Genomic DNA, 24,938 nt, shown 5'->3' with positions numbered 1-24,938 from the left:
GTATTTAAGACTATATTGTTTCTTGAACAAACATATTTTTTATTGAATTATTGTAGGCCAAATTGAGGAATTAGCATGGAAGGAAATCACAAAAAGGTAATCTTTTTTTTTAAGTCTAATTTGTGCTTTTAAATTTTCTATCTTTTAAAAAAAATATGAAGTATTTTGGATGATACAGTGTGGCTCTTATTTATGCAAAAGAAATTACATAGTACCTTTTTCAGAGAACCTATGCTCAGAAGAAAATTCTTGGTCTTAAAGTAAAAATCAAAGAATAAGTTTATAATTATATGTTTAAAATTTAAATCAAATTTCTAAATGTTAAATACAGATATTTCAAATGTTTCACTTTAACCATTTTTAAAGCAATCGATGACTCAATTTCACTGCTTTAAATTTATACTATTTTATAATGTAATGCTTTTAATGAAACATTTATTATATATATCTGCCTCTTCATTTCTTACCCATTTTCATGTCCTATTTTTGTATAGCTCTACCTTCCTAATCTTCAGTTCCCCTTGAGAAGAGTAACTTTCTTAAATTCAGACTTTGCAGAATTTCCACTTAGATGTTCAATAAATAATAAGTAAATGATAACTACTTGTAAGATTTCAATCTCTTGAGTTAATAAAAAAGAATAATTTTTAACACTCACTGTTCAATCCAAGTAAAAGCTCTTGAATGAGAGGCCTCACAATCAATGAGCACCCAAGGGCTCTCAAATGGGATTCTAAGAATTGAAATAAATGTTGACAGACACAATAAGTGGTTCACACTGCAGAAATGATATGGGCAAATAGGTTAATAATTATACTTTATAAAATTGGTAATTGAAAAACATATAGGTTGATAGGCAAGTTCATAGGCAGAAAGAACCCTTGACTAATTCTAGTGAGAATTCAAGGTAGATTTATGGCAGAATTAACACATAATCTAATTTTGGGACAAATGACCTAAAGAAATTAAATATTAGGTACAGAAGTCCAGAAATAAGACAGAAAACAGACACGGAAAAAAGAGAGCTAACGAATAAGAGAATGCCATAGTCAAGGAATGTAGAGTAGTTTAGTAAAATTCCATCTTTTTAAAAAAAATTTATATTGGTTGCTTGTTGAAGTGATAATATTTGGTTATACTGAATTAAGTAAAATATATTATTAAAATTAATTTTTTAACATTTTTCTTTATACTTTTTTAATGCGATTATTAGAAAACCCACATTAGCATATGTGGTTCACCTTGAATTTCTACTTGACAGTGAGATACAGATTCTTACCCAGTCTTCTCTTTTTGAAGTTGGACATCATTTTAAGTGCAGAGAAAACAGAGACAACCAGTACCTTGAAAAACCTACTCAAATCAGCAATATCACAAAAATGAGATTTTCCTCAGTTAATAAAACACATTTGGAGGGAAACTGTGAAATGGTCTCAATAATAACGTGCAAATCCCCTATAATTATCTTTCTTCAGTTATAAAATTGAACTAGTACAGAACTATGGGATTATTTCATCTCAAGGCTTATGTTCTAGTCATGGACTGAGAATAGGCATTCTCTGATTTTTCTTCTCATCCATCCTATTAGCATTGTATTATCACCTATCCTTGTTTTCCCTTATAACTTTCTGCCTTAATTTATCCAAAATTAGCCATTTTCTTTTAATAACTTATTTCTTCCCTTTCTCTGAATTCTAGCTCACTTTAATTATGTGAATGAAATAATTTAGAAGAGTATATCATGATTCAGTTTTAATCAGTTTTTAAAAGAAATTATAAATACCTTGAGAAGATACCACAGGTTGGTATCTTCATTAGCCTATAATTTCTATGTCTCCTAAGCCATAATGGTTATTTTGTATGTGAGCGTAAATTGTAAAGCTAGTTACACAGAGGGGGTTTCCCCGCTCTATGGAATTTGATTAAGCCTTATTTTGACCGCAACTGTTATTTCAGCATAAACCAAATTCAAACAACTTGATCAAATCATTAATGTTGTTTATGCCTAGTGAAAAGGAACAATACATTTATAAAAAACTTGACTTAAATCACAATTTTTTTCCTCAGTTGTTATCGACTGAATATATATTCTGAATTATGAAAATTACTATTTTGATATCTTCCTCACTTGTTTTTCACATATAAAATATATATCTGATATAATAAAAGTAGAATGAATAAATTCTCTGGCAACATTTCCTATGTCTCAGATATAAGCATTCTATAAAAAGTGGCTTTAGAGATTAAAGCTAAAATTGTAAATAAACCTCTTGTTATATTTATGTATTTAGAAGTGACTTTGTTTATTTTCAAATACAGCTTGCTTCCAAAAATAGAATAAATAAAGATAATTGTGCTCCAAACTTTAATTTTATATGTTAATGCACCAGCAAGGGGTAAACACAGATGGAAATAGTACAAAATAATAAAAGTTCTCCATCTGGATGGACACTTCCTATCAGTAATCTAGAGGTACAGCTTCATCAAATGGTTGATAAGTCCACTTGCTCATGAGTCTAATGTCACACATAACTGATCTCTGATACAAATAATGAAAGGTACATCTTAATCTTTAAATAAAATTTATCAGGAAACTATTTCTGCTTTCTTTTTTTCTTGTTGTTTGTTTTATTTCATGTGTCTAAAAATATTTGTATTTTATCATTTGTTTGTAAGAAATAAGTGTATAAAAAGACCCACTTCAATTAAAAAGGTAGAACACTTTGGACAAGTGTGTTTCACACTGCAGATCACATACAACCTGTAATACTGAGAGTAAACAGTGAAGTGTGACTGATAATAAAATTAAATAGAATAAAATAGCAACGAAAAGGAAATATCAAAGTACCCCCCTTGTGATACTGTCTTGTAATATTTTCATTTAAATTATATATGCCTGTTTAATGTTTCAGGATGTACAATCTATCTCTTACTGAAGGTTGCGGTCAATTTGAAAGCCACTGCCTGAGACAGCAAAATGACTGTGACTAAAATAACAGTGTGATCCCGAAAGCATTTGTTGATAGTAGGCAGACTTTGACAAGCTTATGCTCTCGTGAGTGACTGTTATTATCTATAAGCATTCATAAGTTCTTAAGCACAAGAATTTGTGCAACCCCAACAAGCCAGACTTCAACCACTGTAATGTGTCTCAGCAGAATTCTAACCTCTCCCTGATATTTCAACTTGTCTTCAATTTAAGAAACACAACAGTCTGGTTGGGAATTGGAGAGACACTTTACGAGATTCTTTTTCAGACTTTTCTGTAACGTAGATTTTCTTTTTCCTCTCACTGACTCAGCGAGAAAACAGTGGCCATTTCATTTTCACTCTTCTTTCTTCATCCAAGCAGAGCTCAGGGCTCTGTTAAACCAACTCCCCATCATTGTCCTTTTTCACTTTTAATGACTTCTTTTACAGACCAAATATTTTCCAATAACACGGTCTCAGAAAATGCATATCAGAGAGATGCTTGATGAACGTTTGCTATTTGTCCCCTTTGAGCCTCTTCATTCCTTACATCAAGTAGGGTAGCGCATTGCCTAGTTAACCACACTAAAGAAATATCTGGCTGTGATCTTTATATGCACAACTTTCAGCAGTTTAATCATTTCATTTGTAATCAGGGGTATATATTACTAGTAATAACGGGCACAGTGGACAGTCTCACGCGGGCTTTAATGTGCATAACAAAAGGACTCCCTCCTCTATTCTGAAAGCTGAAGTTTGGGTGAGGTAATGCTCTTGAGAAGTGGGGTAGGGAGAAGTTTCCCCAGCATCTACCTGCCTTAATAGGAGCTTCTTGCCAAAGTAAGTTACAACATAGTGGTCACAATCCTCATGGTCCCCTAGGTGGTTCTGTCAATGCCCCATGAAACTGTAATATTGAGCTCATGCTTAATTTTTACTTTCAGATAGGACATTAAATCTTGGTGAATAGTTGGTTTGGGTGACCAGGTCTACCCTCCCCACTTCCTCCCCTCCCCTTATATTTGGCTGTGCTCAGTCTCTCCCAACACTCCTTTTCCAGATGCAATCATCAGTGGGCTGATAGAGATTCGTACTTACAGAGAACAGAATATCCACTTTTGGCCAGATGGCTTTTTAACCTTTCACACTACATGCGCCATTCATATCCATGCGTCCCCAAAACTACTGTTTCTGCTGCTTGGTACCCACACAGCCTGAAACCAAGTCTCCCAGTTTGGAAATACTAAAATTTCTCAGGGTGCTCTTTCACAACATAATCCTTTATTATTAATCATCCAGTGTTTTCTACTATTAACAACAGGTTCTCAAAGATATTAGTAGTTTATTAGATCTAAAGGTAGTTCTGGCTCATTTGCATCTTTTAGTACACAAATAGGTCTAGGTTTACATTTTCCCTGTATGTCACCACTTATTATTATTATTATTATTATTATTATTATTATTATTTTATGGCTGTTAGGAGTTCAGTGGGAGAAGATACAAAATGCCTCAATGCAAAAGACTGTTTTAGAGACTCCTTAGCATAGTTAATAATGTAACTTTAAGAATATACAATGTGTAAAACCTCAAAACCTTCAGTTCACTTCAGTTTAAGATAATGAAAGGCTCCCTAAGTTTTTAACCCACCACCTTTATTAAAATGTTCCATGTGGTGTCACAGTGGGGACTAAAAATAATAGAAGGTTGTTTTCATCTGTGGTTCTAAAATTTCAATGGAGTGAATGGTGAACTACACCGCCAGACTGTGAAATTTCCCCAGAAGGGCCTTCTAGATGGCAACATCGCACACTGGAAAAGTATTGCCAATACCATATAACAAGGCAAACTGATTGGCGTAAGAGTTTAAGGCCTGGAAAGCAGGTATCTCAGATAACTTAAAATCATAATAAAGCCCATTTCTCTCCTACAAAGAAACTTTTTAAAGCATGGACATGATTTTAAGTATATTAAGAAAACATCAGTTTTCATAAAGCTTCAATAAACACCCCAAGGCACAAGTATCCAAAACAGCCTGTTCACTAAAATGTCACTGCATTATACTTTCAGCGTAAAGGTACACTGTGCTTGCAGTAAGAGGATGTTTAATTTATCCCAAGTTCAATGCACCAGGTGCTGAGGTCAACTTCCATTTACACAGGATGCACCAGTAACCAGCCTTGAGGTTAATGAATAGTTCAAGTACTATACTTCCAACATGCCTCGCCTTTTCCTCTTTGATTAGTTGGCATTGGGGCTCTGTTGCCTGCATTTGTTCCAAATATTTTCAAAGATGTTAGGACTACCCAGGATATCGTCTTAAAACAATTTAGAACCCATCTAAAAGATCCCACTAGATACTTTAATAATATTTAGAGAAGAAAATAAAGACAACATTTGCAGTAGCTAACTTTCTTCCAAAAGAAAATAATGTAGGAAATCTGACCCGTGGCCTGAAGATTTTGTAATTAATGTCAAAAATTACCAAGATATTGATATGCATTGTAATTTTTAAAAAATCACTATATTCTCAAGGTTAATTATTTGTGTGAAAGATACTATATATTAATTAAGCAGAAGAAATAATGGCTTCCACCACTAATGGAAGAAAACCCACAGAAGGAAAGCATCTAAAGAAGAGTAATCAAAAGGTTAAGGAAGTTTACTAGCTTTAGGATACATCAATGCCTTGATGATAGAACTATTTTCATTTCTAAAACTACAGAGTTTTAATGTACAGGAACAGCTCAATCTAAGGAGTCAAGGAGGCTTATGAAATAAATACCACCGAGATGCTGTTTTTCAAGGTCAGTGTGAATTAAGTTAATACTTTGTAAGAAGGAACTGAATCAGCTGAGTGTCAACAAACAGCTTTTTTATTTTACACAGTAACTCGTAATTCAATGACATATTTTCCTCACTAGTTCGAACTTAGGCAGGAAAGAAACTCAGCTGACTTTCTGGTCACACCCAGAAACACCATGATTTGGCAGGCTGCAGTCACTGGGCTCACGATGCTGTGATAATTTGCAGCAATGTTGCTTGGCTCTAGTACGCCATTCCTTCACATCTATAGAGAGGTCTGAGACAACCACTTCTCTTTAGCAACTTTAAGCTGCATATAAGTAAAGAGATCATAAACTTCTGGGAGGCCATGACAGTCTGGGGTTAAGTTGTGTTTCTCTTTAGGGATGAATTAAGAAATACAGTGTGTCCTAAAAGGTGCACTTTTGACTGGTCACAGGAAAGCAACAAAAGATGATAGAAATGTGAAATCTGCACCAAATAAAAGGAAAACCCTCCCAGTTTCTGTAGGATGATATGGCAGCATGTGCGCATGTGCAGATGATAACATAACACTGTGTATACAGTGGAGCAGCCCATGGCCATGCCAGTTGAGATGCGGATGGTACAGAGGAAAGTTCAGTGTGTTCTGTGGCTCGCTAAATTCGAATTCGTAACCCAAGTGTAACGTGAATATCAGCGCATTTATAACGAAGCACCACTATATAGGAATAACATTACTCGGTGAGATAAGCAGTTGAAGGAAACCGGCAGTTTGGTGGAGAAACCCCGTTCTGGTAGGCCATCAGTCAGTGACGAGTCTGTAGAGGCTATACAAGATAGCTACCTAAGGAGCCCTAAAAAATCAGTGCATGAGCCCACATCGAACTGCACTGAACAGGTATGAAACTGGGAGAGTTTTCCTTTTATTTGGTGCAGATTTCACATTTCTATCGTCTTTTGTTGCTTTCCTGTGACTGGTCAAAAGTGCACCATGACTTTATGGACACACTGTACTTCCTTCGCCTTCTTTCAAAGTAGCCACTTCCCTTCTCAAGAGGATAACTGGCAGAAGTTTCCTGTATTCCTTCCTGACAAGACCTAGGATGTGATGGGCCACTTTGACAAGGGGCTGTTCCTTATCACTTTGAAGGAATCAGCTATTCTGGAAGGAACCATGCCTTTAGGGTCTTAGGTGGGTCTGTTGCCTCTTTTCTGGAAGGACAGAGCCACATATTCAAGGGATCCAAATGCTTCTGAGATTCAGGTTTGGAAGTCACAGACCTATTACCATTTTTGTTCTTTCCTTCTTCCTCCTGCAGCCATTGACACATGGCTTTCCTCTCACAATCTTCATCACACGCGCACCCTGTACAGCTTGTACAGGACTCAATGGCTTTGCTGCTCTCCTCCACATTATACGGGTCCTGATGGCTCTGGACAAGCCAATTCTCAATAACCATGCTGGGAGTGGACAGGGGCATCCATGTGATTAATCAGACATTTCAGATTGCTCAAGTTTTCCAACTCCACACCTTTGGGCTTGTTGCCCCAACTCTCGGAACAGGAATCAAGCTTGACAAGCCAGTCTTTCACACTATGGGACTACTGGGACACCTGGAACAAGAACACCAACATCTCACTGGTTTCACAGGTGTCATTCCAAGGCTTCTCCAGCTTTGGGGATTCCTGGGAAGCCCCACCCAATTGGAAAAATCCACAGGAATCCCCACCCAATCAGAAAAATCCATCTCATCTTGATCAAGAAGCTCTACGTATTCAACATTGGCAGCGTCAGTGGAAGAGAAATTTGTGGTAGAATAGCTGTTAGCCTGGGGTTTTCAGGAACTTCTTTTTTTATTTTTTTCATTTTCTCTCATTGTATATTTGTCCCTTTTTTAATTCCTTCCCCCATCCCTCCCTCACATTCCCCTCCCCTATAACCACTTCACCTATGTGTGCAATCATACTTTTTCTGATTTACTTATTTCACTCAGTATAATGTTCTCAAGGTCCATCCCTGTTGTCAAAAATGGCAATATGTCATCATTTTTTATGGCTGAGTAGTAATGCATTGTATATATGTACCACATCTTCTTTATATAATCCTCTATCGAAGGGCATTTTGTTTGATTCAATGTCTTGGCTGCTGTGAATTATGCTGCAATGAACATGGCGTGCATGTGTTGCTGACTGTGGTGGAGTCAGTTTTCCCAGCCCTTTAGGTTGCTCCAGATATTATTAAAACATTGCCGGCTCTGGCAGAAGTCTAACTATTTCCCAAGGTCTCCATTGGGTGAGCCAGTCCTGGAGATTGGGGCTGGGTATATAAGGAGCCTGATGACCATTGGTGGGTTTGCTTCCAAGGAGTCATTCACTGAGGGGGACAGTTGTGGTGCTGATGCTGACTTCTGCTCCACATTGGAATATAGCCTCTTTTCTCTATGAAGGGCCCAATATTGATAAACTAGCCATCAAGTGCTCAGGGATTTGGATAGGCTTGAGGGACCCAAACATGGAGATGGCCTAAGTGAAGACCAGTTATGTCTATTTTAAGGAGTAGGACAGTAAAAACTTCAGGTTTGAGGGTCAAGCTGCCCAGACTCTCTACGCACATTGGCTAGATCTTTGTTTTGAGTGCACTTCAGTTGATGAATAAGACATTTGAACTGGCCCAATAACCAATAGAACTTCCGGGTCAGCTGCTGAAGTTTTTCTTTTTTAACCTCATAAATAAAATCTACCTGATCATACATCCCCACCTCATGGCTTTGAAGGCATTCCAAGTGACATGATGGCTTACACAGCTGTAAAACTGGACTTTGATCTCTCTCAAGTTAACATTGATTCACTATTCAGCCAAGAGAACTCCACACCAAGCAGCTTCCAAGTCCCTCTGTGCATCATGACATCTCAGAAGGGGCTCTCTATCACTGGAGCCATTCTGTTTCTGTGAGATTCTTATTCAGCTCACTGTTCCAGCTACAAGTTCAATTCCAGCAATCCAAAGGGATCTTTGGTGGAGAGACACCACCTGACATGAGCCAAGGGCCAAAAACACTGTCTCTATTTTTTAAAATAAGAAAATATTGAATATCAAATTGAACTTTTTTCCCCCCCAAATTTGTTCACCTTCATGAAAAGACTAAGGAAAGAGCCTACAAACTGTGGCAGATTACTGAAAATAATTTAATTAAAATGCACCTGTTCTCTCCAGTCTGCCAGAATTTAATCATTTGAAATGGTACTCCTCCAGCTCTGAGTGACTACTATCCTTTCTTTAGAAATAAACACAAATCTAATATTTCTCATGTATCTTTTATTTTGGAATCCAATGATTCACCCTCTCAAAACCACGTCTAGTGGAATGCCATAATAATATTTTGAAAGTGAAGAAGAAACCGGAAAAGAAAAAAATCAAATTGTTTATTATGTTTCTTGATTTTCAGAAAACATTCATATGACACAAAAATATATATATAGCATATATCAATTACAAAATAATATTAGGCATAAAATATAAATTGTTTTTTAAGTCTTTTGTAAAATTAAAAATACACTTTACTTTTATCTTAACCCATATATAACCTCTTCAGATTTATAAAATTAATCCAGATAATTTTAAAGACAATGGAGCTTTGTATGTAATGTTCCAGAACCCTGCTCTGTGGCCTCACAGTGCCAGTTATTTTAAGGATATCCACCAATTGAGTACCAATTAACTAGGAATCAAAATAATTTGATGAGAAATGCAGTCTAAGAATTTAGATCCTAAATATAAAGAATCATAGTGTTTCCAAACCTGCCTTGGAAGAACAGGGGAAACTACAAAGCTTAATCTAATTACAGCCTAAGATGACCAGGGACAGGGGTGGTCTTTTAGATCCATCAGGATAATTGGTGACCCACTCATTTATGCTTTGGGAAGTTGTGTGATGACTATGGTAACTGAACAATTGCCTCCCCACTTGGGATTGTCCCACATCACTGCACCACCTCTAATTATTTCACAAATCATAATATAGAGAGATGATATTTCACCATTTCCTATTTATGATACCATACATTTTTATTAGTTATTATTTATTAGAGTCTGTTATTGGCTCATTGCTTCCCTGGTGCCCATTCCCTGAGGGTGATTTCATGCATCTACTTTCTTAGCAATCACTTACGTGCGCATGACTCCTAACTTCCCTTGACTAATCCAGGCCACATCTCTGAGCTTCCAGGTAGCCATGTCACCAGCAAACAGGCATCTCAAATTCAATATATTCAAACCAGAACCCATTGTTTGTTTGTTTTTTTTCTAAACTTCTTCTTTCAGCATTCTTTCTCTTTTAGTGAAATTACAATCTACTCAGTCACTCATGCTAGAAAATTGAGTGATTCTTGGTTCTTTCTCTTAGCCCCCATTTGCAATAATTCATCAGATCTCACTAATTCTTAAGTCTGGCCGTCCATTTTAGCTCTTTCATTATTCAGCAAATATTTAAATAAGTTCCTACCAGATGCAAAGCACTCCTCTACAGTTGGGTTTACTTTCAACAACAGAACATAAAAAGTAATTATCCCCTGTCCTTATGGAGCTTATATTCTCATTGCAGAAGATAGAAAACAAACAATAAATATAATGCCTTAATTATCAGAAGCTGATATGTGCCTACAGACTAACATAAATGGCTTAAGATAATGAAGATCAGAAACGTAGAGAGGATTAAAACTTTTAGTGGGTAGTTCAGGGTAGACCTTATTAATAAAGTAATGTTTGAGCAACAAAAAAGAATGTGTATGAGTTAGTTAAGAAAAAGTATGGGGGGAGTGTGTGCGGAGGGCGATGGCAGGGAAGTAAGGGTGTGTGGTGGTGGGAAGAGTAGCAAGACCAATGAGCCTAAAGATCGTGCCTGAGTTAAGATCATCCTTGTCCCTTGTCTAGTTGCGTCCCTCTCTGTTCTGTCTTTTACAAAAATTGAAAGCTATTTCTTTACAAGTCAAGTTGTCATGATTCTCCCCCTCTTTAAACCTTTCAGTAACTTCACAAAGACTACAAGAAGCAGTTAAATTCCACTCATGTGTAAAGGTTTCCATGATCTGCTTTGTGTTTACCCAAAATGAGATAGGTACATCTCATCTGCTTTCTGTCTGCTTGATGGCAAGCAATACCTAGTTCTTTGTAGTTTCGAAGACACCAATTTTTGCCTCTATAACTCTATGTTGTGTCTTCTATGTGGGCTTCCTATCCTTCTTTCATCTTGCTAAATAATATCATCACACTTCATTCTCTTCCACCCCCAATACAAAAAAGTTAAGTCCAGTTATTCTTTTCTACTTATTCACGTCTTTAGTATTACTCTTATGTTATAAATACATTTTAGTGGGCCCTGTTTGAGCTCCTTACATTTAAAGTATGTATGCCTTATGCAGAGTAGATGTCCAGTAAATATTGGTTAAATAGATGAATGATTATTTTCATGTCTACATGGAGAGAATTCAGTTGAACTTTAAGATGAATTCTCAAATAATTCCTATTATTTTAAGATAAAATTTTAGTTTCTGTGTGACCAGGCAGTGGTACAGTGGATAGAGCATTGGACTAGGATGCAAAGGACCCAGGTTTGAAACTTCAAGGTCTCTGGTTTGAGTGCGAGCTCATCCAGCTTGAGTACGGGTTCACTAGCTTGAACGCAGGGTCACTGGCTTGAGTGTGGGATCATAGACATGACTTCATGGTCACTGGCTTGAGCCCAAAGGTATCTGGCTTGAAGCCCAAGGTCGCTGGCTTGAGCAAGGGATCATTCACTCTGCTGTAGCCTCCCAGTCAAGGCACATATAAGAAAGTATTCAATGAACAACTAAGGTGCCGCAACAAAGAACTGATGCTTCTAATCTCTCTTCTTTCCAGTCTGTCCTTATTTGTCCATCTCTGTCTCTTGTCAAAAAGAATAATAATAATAATAATTCCAGTTTCTTTGCCTGCCTTGGGCCTGTTTTAGACCTATTTGACTTTTCAAATTATGTGTGTGTATTTATTCATCTGTTCAGCCATATTTTTACTGGGTATCTACTATGCAAAAGGGATACAATATTTATCTTTAAAGCATTGAGAACTTAATAGAAAGATTATGTATATAATATGTGTATACTTTATATTTATAAATGGTGCTCCTTTTCAATATAACTTCAGTAAGTTGATTGATCGATAAGGTCATTGTTTTTTCTACAAACACACTAATCTCATTCCAACCTCTAAAACTCTGCTTTAGTATTATTCACTTATTCCCTTTCTTGCAAAACCTGTATTTTTTCCCTCTATACTTCATAGTGATATCAGAGTGAATATTTGCTGAAGAACTTGGGATCTCTAATACTAGCATGGGCTAAAGAGATCTACGAGTTATTCATATTTGGAGATGGTTAATTAAAGCATGAACAATGAGTTCCCCAAGCCAATTTATAATCCACCTCAGAATAAGACTAATGATGAAAATACTTCATTGAAAACAATTCTAATTTCAAGATTCTAGCCAGAATCTTCAAAATAGAGTAAATGAACACATCTTAATGAGGAAGAAAATCAATGAGAAGAAAATAGTTGTATGGTTTTGTTTGCCTCTTCATAGGAGATAACTTCATTTCTTTTCTAGTTTTCCCATCTGTTCAGCATTCTAAGGTTTAGCTTTCTAATGACTAATTACAATCGCTTCGTATTGATTCATTCTGATTCAAACTAAGGAAATACATCAGAATGTAATCTTGATTTGAAGCTGTTATATTCACATTCTTTTTTTCCTGACCTTCTCTCTGGCAAGTAGAATATTCTATCTGCTCTGAAGCGCCATAATTTCCATGAGAAAAACAGAGTCCTTGAATTAACAGTATATGGAAAAACAATAAATCAGTGAAATGTTGTATGACATTTCCCCAAGAGGAACATTATTATGTACAATAAACATGTAGAGAAAGACCCACTGACCTAGAATGCATTAATTAGTTTGCAACCGCCTGTGTTTGAGAAGCTGGATCGTCTTTCAAATAATATTAAGGATCTAATTGTTTTCAAAGAAGCTTGAGGATAAATAATAAGAAAACTTTTTTTAACAAGTGGACATTGTTTATATCTACTTTATTTTGTAGGAGAAAAATGGTAAAATCTTATATTTTCAGAAGTCAACTGTGTAGGCCCTTTTACTGTTTTATAATCTTTGCCATGAGAAATGATCTGAATGACTACATGTTTTAGTAGTAGTACACCTTGAAGCAATTTTAAGATATTATTTTGTCTCTTGTAGTTTTAGGTAGATTACAATGAACCCCTCTCAATAAGTCAGCCTTCTTTACTGAAACTGTTATAGATCTGAATGCCAAGCATAGCATTAGTGTTAGAATTAAGCAGTCACCCACATTGTATATTTTGCATCTATTTCTCTGCACAGTATTATTGCTTTCACACAAATATTAGACACTGGAAAATTTACCAAGGGATGTAGAGTGACCCTGTAAGAGAAAAAGATATCATCATACAATCTCTGGCACTAGTGCTTGGGTTACAAGTCTCATAGTTTACATTTTGCCCCACTATTTGCACCTATAAATAATGAGGACACTTATTCCTTAGGGTTAAAGGTTAAATGAAATAAAACTCACAACTTGTTTATGACTATACCTGGTCAAGACTAAAATGCTTTAAAAATGTAGAGTAATTGTTACTTTCATAAATATTCACTCTTTTGTTTAGCTGTATCTGAACCCTGTCTCTAGTCAACATAAAGCCTTAAACTAATACACTACAAAGTATTGTTTCCTACTCAATGAAAGAACACCTGGATGACCTTCATAAACTGCACAGTGCTCCATAAAGACAAAGAAGCGGTGGAGTTAGCATTTCAAAGGGCAATGTGGAAACAGAAATGGTTTGGGTACAAGGGGCTGGCAAAAAGACTAAAGGGAAGTTCAGTTATTTCGCATGTTTTCCAAGCGCCTTTCTTTACCATGCACTGGGGAATAAAATTCATCTGTGGGTGGTTATTCAGAGAAAGAGGCCTACGAGCAATGGCTCGTCACACAGACTGAATTGAACAAATCCAGGCCAGTGAGCCAGCCCTGCACTCGGGGCGGAGGGAATTGCTAGACTGGGCACATCCTGCCTAGCTAGTGACGTGTGCTAAGGGGAATATGTATCTCAGTAAGCCCAGGGAGCAGGGATATTGGAAGTTTTAACATCTGGGAGCAGCTGTTTGCTATACACAGAATAAAAGTGAGGTTGACAACATTCCCCTCCTTTTGATTTGCTGCCCAGCCGCCAACTCTACATAATGGAGAAAATTCCTGATGAGAACAGACATTTGTAGGCACCCAGCTCCACTAGAAATATATTTAGGCTGTTTTAAAGCTATTTGCAGAGGTAAAAATGTGGGGTAGAAACCTGACCAGGTGGTGGCGCAATGGATAGAGTGTCGGACTGGGATGCAGAGGACCCAGGTTCGAGACCCCAAGGTCTCCAGCTGGAGCACAGGCTCATCTGTTTTGAGCAAAACTCACCAGCTTGAGCCCAAGGTCACTGGCTTGAGCAAGGGGTCACTCGGTCTGCTGTAGCCCCACGGTCAAGGCACATATAAGAAAGCAATCAATGAACAACTAAGGTGCCGCAATGAAGAATTGATGCTTCTCATCTCTCTCGCTTCCTGACTGTCTGTCTCTGTCTCTGTCTCTCTCTGTCTCTGTCACAAAAAAACCCCAGAAAACAAACAAACAAAACTCTTGGGTAGAAGAAGAGAGTAATCATGTCATAGTCATTTCCTACTATCCTTTTATTCCTACTACCTTGCACACAATAAAACACACACATAAAAATAAAAAGCACATAATAACTACTCCATTATTATTTTTATTACATAAATGAATAAAAGAAATCACACAAAAGGTTGTCTTCGGAATTTCTGCAGGGATATGTATGGGTGGAGATACAACAGAATACCTTAGAAATGTGGTCACGGCTCAGATTTCACCAAAAATCACTAGCAAGTCCCTGTTCTATGTGATGAGACTGAAGCTGATGACTTACAGACAGGATGTTCATTGTGAATCCTCCAGCATCGTTACCTAAAACTGAAAAATTTCCAGGTGGTATCTTGAGCCAACATGATTATCTTTCTTTCGAGGAGAAACAGAATAGACTTTAAAAGTACTCTAAAAAAACTAGATTGAGATAATTTTTCCATAAAAAATACTCAAATACTTTAAATTATAAATGAATTAGATGCTATTTTCAAAGCATTTATTTTGTTATTTGACTGAGTGCTAGCAAATATTCTGTCAAACTGTATAATAAAATATATGTAATAAATTATATTAATCTAAAGTCTTCTCATGAAAACCCTAAACTATTCTCTTGTAATAATGTACCATAATGTATCTAGCTGTATTTTGAGTACATTAAACAAATGAATTATTATAACACTTTTATCTTTATGCAGAGCAAACTGCAGTTCATGTTGGTAGTATAAGTATATAGATAACTGATCTGTCAATAAAATTGAGTCATCTGAGGAGAGAAATTCACTATAAAGTTAGTATCAGTGTCACTACACCAATTGCGTTGGGATACATTGTTCATAAACAATAAAGTTAAGTAAAAAAATTTTAATTTTTTTGTCTTACAGAAATGTTATCTAGGTATACTTTGCTGTATGAAGACACAACTGTCTTATTATTTTATATGGTTGTCATCTAAGAGCCATTCAAAGAAGCTAGTTATATTTTGGATCAAGAATCTTGTCAGGCATAAAAATGAGACTCAGAGACATGAACAAGAATGTGATGACAACAGGGGTGGGGGGTGGGGGGAGGGGGGATGGGGTGAAGAAGGAGAGAGGGGTTGGGGGAGGGGAGGGGCACAAAGAAAACCAGATAGAAGGTGACAGAAGACAATTTAACTTTGGGGGAGGGGTATACAGCACAATCAAATGTCAAAATAATCTAGAGATGTTTTCTCTCAACATATGTACCCTGATTTATCAATGTCACTGCAATAAATTTAATAAATAAATTAAAAAATAAAAAGAATCTTGTCAGGCCTGACCAGGCGGTGGCGCAGTGGATAGAGCATCGGACTGGGTTGTGAAAGACCCAGGTTCGAGACCCTGAGGTCGCCAGCTTAAGTGTGAGCTCATCTGGTTTGAGCAAGGCTCACCAACTTGAGCCCAAGGTCACTGGCTCGAGCAAGGGGTCACTCAGTCTGCTGAAGGCCTGCGGTCAAGGCACATATGAGAAAGCAATCAATGAACAACTAAGGTGCCACAATGAAGAATTGATGTTTCTCATCTCTCTCCCTTCCTGACTGTCTGTCCCTATCTGTCCCTCTCTCTGACTCTCTCTGTCTCTCCCACAAGAAAAAACAAAAAACAAAAAACAACCCCCCCCAAAAAAAACAACAACAAAAAAGAATCTTGTCAGTCTTGGAACCTATGGTTATTTTTAAAGTCTGCTTAGAATCTCTAACATAAATACTGTTCTTTGATAATTTAAATTGTTAATATCATAATTTTATTTAAAAAGTTATGATCAAAGAGAAATACACATGTATATCAGCATAACTTTCAAATGAAAAAAGAGAAAGAAAAGAAAAGAGACACTAGATTTAGATCTAGCCAAGATACTGTAAAGATTTGAATATTTAGTATTTGTTTTCCTATTTCACTTTCCACTATCTCTTGAGTTCTCTAGGAAATTTACGAAAATCAAATATTCCAACCACAAGGAAAAAAAATGCCCAGAAACCCAGTCTGTATTTCTCTATGGATTTTAATCATATTTAATTTCATCCTTCCTCTGCCCTAGACAGAGCTCTCCAACATTAGTACCTAACTTACAGGTCTTAAATACCCTCTTTCTTTAGCCTCTAGCTTTTCCTTCCTTTCTTCCTCTCCTTTTCCTTCCTTTCTTTATGTTCTCACATATCTTCTAGCACTTCATTAGCCGTTTTCAGCCCTCAGGCGAGGATCTGGAGGTTAAACAACCACTTACACCTCACACTCGACACATTCCAAGCCCTAAAGCAACCAACCGCTGTCTCTGAGTTGAAAGATTTATTTGTGCCCACCTAAGACAGTGTTTCCAAAACTGCCAGATTATAAAAATTACCTAGGGGGTCTAATTAATATGCAGATATCCAAGATCAAAGGAAAAGGAAAACTTTAAATAAACTCAGATCATTCTTTTGATTAGAAATTTTTGAGAAGCACTAATATAAACCCACGCACCGCCCCTGGGTGCTATTTCTTCTCTGCCATTCTGACTCGTGGTCATACAACACCAGCTACCAGTAGAGTGATAAATACTTTTTTTCAGAGAAAAACTATTTTACTGTGTGACCACTCTAATTATAGAAAAAGAGTCTTCTTGCATTGTTCTTAAATCCATTTTCTATTCTGCAAGTTCAGTTTTATCATGGCACATACTGTTATTATAAAAAAAACAGATGAATTATAGAAAAAAATCAAAAGTGCTATAATATATATGATTTGACATGAGCAGACTTTTGCCAGCGGGAAAGCAATGAAAATGGGATCAAGTCTTACCAGCAAAAGAAATTAACCAACAGGAGCCTGACAATTGCAGGCTTATTTTAAGGGAATAGTGATACGTTTTGAAGGTTATTAAGATGTAACCTCTTATTCATCTAGAAAGTGAAATGTTTCTCCTTGAGAAAAGTCTTTAGAAAAATTACAAATTGTTACCTGTATCAGGTAGTGCACATAGTGTTGTTACTATCACATGACTTTAATCAGAAAACTTGGGTTTAAATTCCAACTAGGACACACTAATTCTGTCACCTTGCATACATGATATAACCCCTCTAAGAATTAGTTCTTCAAGTATGATATATAATAAGGCAATTCTGACATAATTATAATAAAGATTAAAGGTGAAAGTGACCATAAATTGTTTAGTTCTGTAATACATGAAATATTTAAAATTTTTAATAAACTGGATAGAGAAATTTGGTAGAAGTCTATCTCCAATTAATAAAAAAAAATTAAAAAGCTCAACAGTTCATTGTCATGCACATATCTAAAATTACATGTCTCTGGAATTCACATTTAGGGCTTTTGAAATGTTATTTCATCACCAGCAGATTTCTTTTGTTTCTTATTGAGTTTTATATACTAATCGGAATGCAAGAATAAATATAAGGAAACCAGAATGAGAAACGAGTGTACCTTAAAACCCAGGTTAGATATCACTTTCTTATATTGGCCATGGAAGACAATGAAATTATAAGAAATGTAAGTGCTTTATGAATTAGAAAGCTGAATTAATAAAGCACCTGACATCATCTTAAATAGATATTACCACTGGGAATGCATTCAGGGTGACTGTTTTATTATTTTATTGCATTTTTTGGTGTTTTTATGTTATTGAAGAAGCCATTTTTTTAGTATAGAAATTAAATGTTCAATTTCCTCTTTATATAAAATACATCTATTATATATACAAGACCACAGATTACTGGGGCTTTTTTTTGTTGTTTTTTGTTTTTTTTTTTTTTTGTTTTTTTGTATTTTTCTGAAGCTAGGAACAGGGAGAGACAGTCAGACAGAATCCTGCATGCGCCCGACCGGAATCCACCCGGCACGCCCATCAGGGGGCGACGCTCTGCCCACCAGGAGGCGTGGCTCTGTCGCGACCAGAGCCATTCTAGCGCCTGGGGCAGAGGCCAAGGAGCCATCCCCAGCGCCCGGGCCATCTTTGCTCCAATGGAGCCTCGGCTGCGGGAGGGGAAGAGAGAGACAGAGAGGAAGGAGAGGGGGAGGGGTGGAGAAGCAGATGGGCGCTTCTCCTGTGTGCCCTGGCCGGGAATTGAACCCGGGACCTCTGCACGCCAGGCCGACGCTCTACCACTGAGCCAACCGGCCAGGGCAGATTACTGTTTTTAATGGCAGGAAAAAGATGAGACCTAGGAAAAAAAAAAAGCTCTAGTTCTGATAGTAAGTATTGATTCTTGATAAAGACAGAACATCTATACTGAAAGGATCAGTATGGGGAGCATTTTGTAAAGTATGATTGTCTTACCACTATGCAGTATACCTGAAATTAATACAAAATAATATCAAAAAGTAAACTGTAATAAAAAAACTTTTTAAAGATTTTAGCATGCTGGACTCTGAATCCAGAAAAAATTTAAAAAGATTTAAAAAAAAATGCAAACATTTAGCTTATCTTAAAACAAAGGAGTAGTATTAATAGCCACTGAAAGATGCATCTAAATTTAACCTTGAAATGATTCATGTATGCATTTTTATTTAAAGAAAATATTTTAAAATATGAGCAAATAATCTAAATAATAATAAAAAAGCACACAATTTAACAAGGATATGTTTATTAAGTAATATAGTCATCCAAGGAAATGACAGAAAAATAGATTAGTGAAACTTTCTAATTTAATATTAGGAAATATATGACATTAAAAATTTTTAATATGTTATTACTATTCTTTCATTTTTATTTTTGATTCAATAACATTTTAAATTTAGTAAAACAAAGACAAATCTGATTGTGGTTCAAATCAATTTTGACTTTTAAAATCTTTTTCATATGTATAAAAATTAAGTTTAAAGTCTAAATTATGGATCTAATTTTAGGCATGTCACTTAATATCGGTGAAGAGGCTGAAATATATAAAGAGACTCAAGTAGATATTCTGACCACTTTCTAGTCAACATGACAGGAAAGGAAGGGGGCAATTCAAACTTTAATGTACTTATTCAACAAATACTGAGTGAGTTTCTCATACATTCCAGGGGAAAGCAATCCATAGCAGAATATCTATGTAAGTATTATAAAAGAGATATGAACAAATTACCCTTGTAAGAAAATGAAATCAGGTAGATTCCAAGTATAAATCTCAAAAGAGTGACTTATGAACACATTGACGAACAAATACCTGGGTGACATTAAAATCTTACTCAACTGAGCATGTAAATGAAAAAACATTATGAGTTCCTGGGGATATAGATACTTTGTTGATGCTTTTTCTTAGTTAATTTCAGGTTCTATATGTATGATATAACTGAAATTTTCTAAATTAACTAGCTTATTAAAGATTCATTTCAAAGCAATTATATATATATATATTTCAAAACAACTTCAATTTTTTTTTGGTTAGAATATAATATAGTAAATAAAATTTTGTCTAAGTTCTGTGAAAGAGGTGCCAATTTCCTTATAAAATTAGTAAAATTTTTTTATCACTGATTGGTTTGGATTTTCTAGTTGTTTTTTCAATTGTTCACAAATACCTTCATAAATTTATAAACATCAAATTTTACTGAGTTATTCATTGTTCTCAGTAAGCTAAATGGTATATAGATAAAATTTAAGCAATAATTTTATAATTTCACTCTTCATTGAGGTAATTGAAGCCATTTTACAACAAATTTACCTATATTCTCTGTAAGAATGACCTGGACTGAAAAATACTAGAAAATTTGTGCTCCTAAAGTAACTTGTCATTCAAAATTTTAATTCCATGAAATAACATAGGAGTGTCTTTATTTTTACTCATACTTGATTCATAATAATAATTCACCTACTATCATACATTTTTAAAAATGGACAAAAAATATTTTTTTTCTTGTCACTAAACATATTGATTCATTTTGGGATTTTCCTAAATGAACTCTAATACTACCAATCTATATTTAGATACTTTGCTCATTCAGTATTTTGTCTCTGTTATAAATTAGATGGGGAATTTCTCATTTATATTTCAATATGTTATCTCTTAAGCTGATTGTGCCAATTTCTTTTCTTAAATTGAGGAAGCAGCCTCCGGTGACATTTCATTGCCTAAAGCACTTAAAATCTCCGCTGATTTTGTTCATGGCATCATCCTTCATGTAGCTCAAGTACGACAACCCTAGATCTAAAAGTTTATTTCTGAAAGAGAGATTTACTTTATATATTTGGTGATATTAAAATTAAATTATTATGAACATTTATTGAGCACTTACTATATGCAGTGTACTTTTAACATCTCCCATTTCATTATACTTTTCAGAAAGTAATAGTCACATTTTTTTCCTTAAATTATTCTTACATGTTGCTTAAATGACAGGTTATAAAGAATTAACAAGAAGAACACTGAGATAAAAAGTATAATAAGTACAAAAAGATAATTAATTTTTGACACTTTCCATTCCAAAATTCTACACAGGCAGTCTGTCACTGTGTTCAGTCATTGTTTTTCTACAATGACTCTGATTCTCCTTGTCTTCTCAACTCTGGTTATTAAGACTGAAGCCTAGTCATTCTTTACTTCATGCTTGAAACACTTCAGCAGCTCTTTAATTAGCCTGTCTTTATTCATTGTTTCTCTAATTCACCCTCTTACTGCAATAATCTTTGTGAAATACTACTATTTTTATGTCGCTCTTCTGCCCAAGAGATTCCTATACCCCACTGCAACTGTATGAAGACCAAACTCTCCTATCTGGTATTATAGTTCACTCATAATTTTGTGCCATTCTAACGTTGCAGCTTTATTTTCTACTTTTTCCCAGTCCGCATGCTGTTTCTGTCTAACTGGTCAACTCACTTCTATTCCAACATATTCTACTTCTTGCCAACTCTGGTTTACAAGTATTTTTTATAATCACCTTTCTTAGAATGGTTCTTGTCCTCCCCTGCACTTATCTAACCATTAACCTGTCTTGTAAAGTCCAAATAGAATCCCACTTATTGGAATAGTTCTAAAACATCTTAAGGTTCTTTCATTATCTGAGTGTCAATAACAGTATTCATCAGAATCTCAATTACTCAATTTCTCATACAAAGGGCACTAGGTTAAAATTCAGATAAGCTAGGTATTTATTCACTGTTGAGTGTTAAAACCATTTCAACTTGCCCTAACCTTATATTCTACTACTATCTTAGTTTCCATACCATCACAGTAGTTGTTTATGTTTCCTTTTTTTCTGTGCTACTCTGGAAGTCCCTAAAAGCAAACTTTTTTTTTTAACTTTTCATCCTTAGTGCACCTGGAATCACACCTGACATTTAGTGGTTTCTCAATGTATGTTTGAAGATTGAACGTCTGCCATGGAAACCTTCTGATCTAGGGATCATCTATAAAATAGAAATAATTATACTTGCCCTGCTAGGCTCACAAAACCTTCTTGGGTAGATAAAAACATAGAAAAATTTTTTATAATTGTAAGCAATATAAAAATAGTATATGACTATATGATTCTACATATAGTAATGCTTCCTTTTTATACTCTTCAAATCTACAAAATGTCTTATATGCACACACTCAGCTGCTAATAAACTATTGGCTTTATGACATACTTTTAGTAAATTTTCATAGATTTATTGTCTGCTTGTAAATAATATAGAAGTCAACAGTTTTTATATTATTAGTCTGTCTCCTACGCTTCATGATGCCTAAAAACCTTCACGGTGACTGCAGAAATCTTGGAAGTCATGTGTGGAGAATGGTAGAACCACTCAGCAGCCCTGGACTGCTCCTTTCTGAAGAATTTCATACAAGGGAAATATATTCCCTTTATATTTCAGGCTTGCTTCCTTCCTGCAATTTAGTCTCTTATAACCAAGTTGACTCATAAAATACTACCCAGACTGCTAGGCAATTCACCTATGCTGCGGTTCAGTAGGAACAATAAATATTACATGTATTGGTACCCCAACCCATGTGGAAAAAATAAAACTGAGTATCTGAAACCACTGAGAGAGACGACGAGCAATTAAAGCCACTCCTTTCCTTGTTAAACACGGCTAACTATCCTGCCCATTTCATGCCTAATGTTGAGTGCCAAATTGAATGGCACGATTCAGATTGGTTATCATGGATTGTGATAGACTAACTTCAATTCTTCATTGCAGAAGCAACCTATCTCCAACAGTAACCTTCCTCATGAAGGCTTGTCTGAATCAGTTAAGATAGAGTATTTTTATTCAGTAAAGTTTGAATTATACATATTATTTACTTTGTGAAAATTAATGTTCTGTACAGAATACCATAGGAACAGCTGAAAGACAAGCAGAGAGGAGTCCTGAACATTGAATTTAGCTGACTTTTCATGCAAACCAACTCAGTTCTTAACATGGGAAGAAAACCACTTCTCTTTCTTCTTCCAATTAATGTTGCCCTCCAAGACCTTTTTCTACCTCTTGGTTTTCCAAAGGTACATTTTGCTTTGCATTGATTTATATGGTATATACGGCTCAGAGAATACAGAAGCAATTTATTGCTCCTTTTTACAACCTCACAGCCAAGTGTAACATCCCTGTTAAGGGAGACTGGGGTGGGTGAGAGCAGCTTCTACACTCCTAGGTCTGTGCAATATATCCGGGAGATTTTACAGATACAGATACGTTAAGAGATATATACAAACATAGGTGGATAAATAGATAAAGAAAGAAAGGCATAGAAATAGATTCTCATTACTTCATGCCACTTAAACACACCGCTAATTGATTTGGGACTGGGATGTCTAACATTTCAGATATTTCCTTGACTATTGGGAATAAAATAATAGTTCATCTGGCAAAATCCCATGTACTTAATTATTTGTATAAATATGTTCTATAGATTTTTTTACATATATATAATAATAACGTCTAGTCAGTGCATTTACTTGCATATCTCATTCCTCAAACATGGTAGATCAATAAGAGCTTATACTTTTGCTCATTATGGGTCCTCAATCGATATTATTGATTCACAACTTTGAAATTTTCCTCTCTGACAGAACTATCTCACTTTCCACCCTTCCTATTCATTAACAAGTAGCTTGAAATTTGTTCTCATTGTGCGGTCTAATCCCTTGAACTCACTGTTCTTATATTTCTGGCTCGTTCACCTCTGCCTGACTTCCTCTTTCCTTCTCAATTTAGGTTGTGAGACCACACAGGTACCTCCTTGGCGGTATTCTCATCAATACTGGACAATACCTCACCTGTTTGATGCGTGCTGTCTGTATTCCGGTAAACCCAATTCTGAGTAGCTTTTCCAGCCCTCTTTCACTCTGGTAGGCACTTTAGCGTTGCTGCAGAAAGGAGGAAAATGGTGCAAATTTCGCTACAGATCTGCTTTTCTCTCACTACTGCTCAGAAACGCTATTTGTTTCCTGATTCTGTATTACATTACCCTGAAAAGATACTTCAACCATCTGTTTATATTTTAACGTGTTTCCGTCCTCCCAGATGAAAATCCTCCCCTCCCCCCTGACTATGTTTCCAGGGCCATCTCAAATGGTCTCGTAGACTGTCCTCTACTGAAGGGCCTCCTTTCTATTTCCTCCTCTCCCACCTGACCATGTTTCCAGGGCCATCTCAAATGGTCTCGTGGACTGTCCTCTACTGAAGGCCTCCCTTCTATTTCCTCCTCTCCCACCTGACCATGTTTCCAGGGCCATCTCAAATGGTCTCGTAGACTGTCCTCTACTGAAGGGCCTCCCTTCTATTTCCTCCTCTCCCACCTGACCATGTTTCCAGGGCCATCTCAAATGGTCTCGTAGACTGTCCTCTACTGAAGGGCCTCCCTTCTATTTCCGGCATCTCACTCGTTATTCCTGTCTAAAAGGAAGGAGGAAAACAACAATAATGCTTCCATTTTTTTAGTGCTGACTCATCTATCCGAACTCAACATTAACTTTTTCTTTCTCTCTTGAAAATGCTCTCCATAAAAGAACAAACTATTTTCTGTGTTTTCCCCTTTTTTCTTACCTTGTGCTCTGCTTACTAAAGTCCTTAATTTTTTTCTTCTGAAAAAGCCTGTTCTCACACATACAGTCTCTCAAGGCGTCACTTTGTCTTGTCCTCTTGCTATCAAAGCTTTTGGGAAAGTAACTGTCGTATTTTTCCCAGAATCGGGTCATGATTTCACTTCTTGCAGAGCAAGTTTCACAACAAATACTTGATAATCAACTTATAAGTCTTTTCCCAGCCTTCTTCATGTTCGTTGACTTCTGTTAATATCTGACTATAGCAGCATCCCTGGATTCTCGAAACCTCCTTACCCTGGCTTATGCCCCACATTTTTAACTCTCTGATCATCCTACCGATCATTTCTACAGAGAAAATGACAACTAGAGTAAGTGATACTCAATTTATGAAGTTTACAAGCTATTTTGCTTTAGCTATTTTAATGTACTCTAACAAGTATTATC

General features: G+C 35.9%; 1 pseudogene; it reads right to left on the bottom strand.

The window, feature by feature from the left end:
* Window positions 1-7,992: 7,992 nt before the first annotated feature.
* LOC136404116 (nuclear receptor coactivator 4-like) lies at window positions 7,993-24,647 on the bottom strand (annotated as a pseudogene).
* Window positions 24,648-24,938: the final 291 nt, after the last annotated feature.

This window comes from Saccopteryx leptura, chromosome 4, assembly GCF_036850995.1.
Source record: "Saccopteryx leptura isolate mSacLep1 chromosome 4, mSacLep1_pri_phased_curated, whole genome shotgun sequence".
NCBI classification, from domain to species: Eukaryota; Metazoa; Chordata; class Mammalia; order Chiroptera; family Emballonuridae; genus Saccopteryx; species Saccopteryx leptura.
Note: the sequence above shows the minus strand (reverse complement) of the source record. Positions and strands in the feature narration are given on the sequence as shown.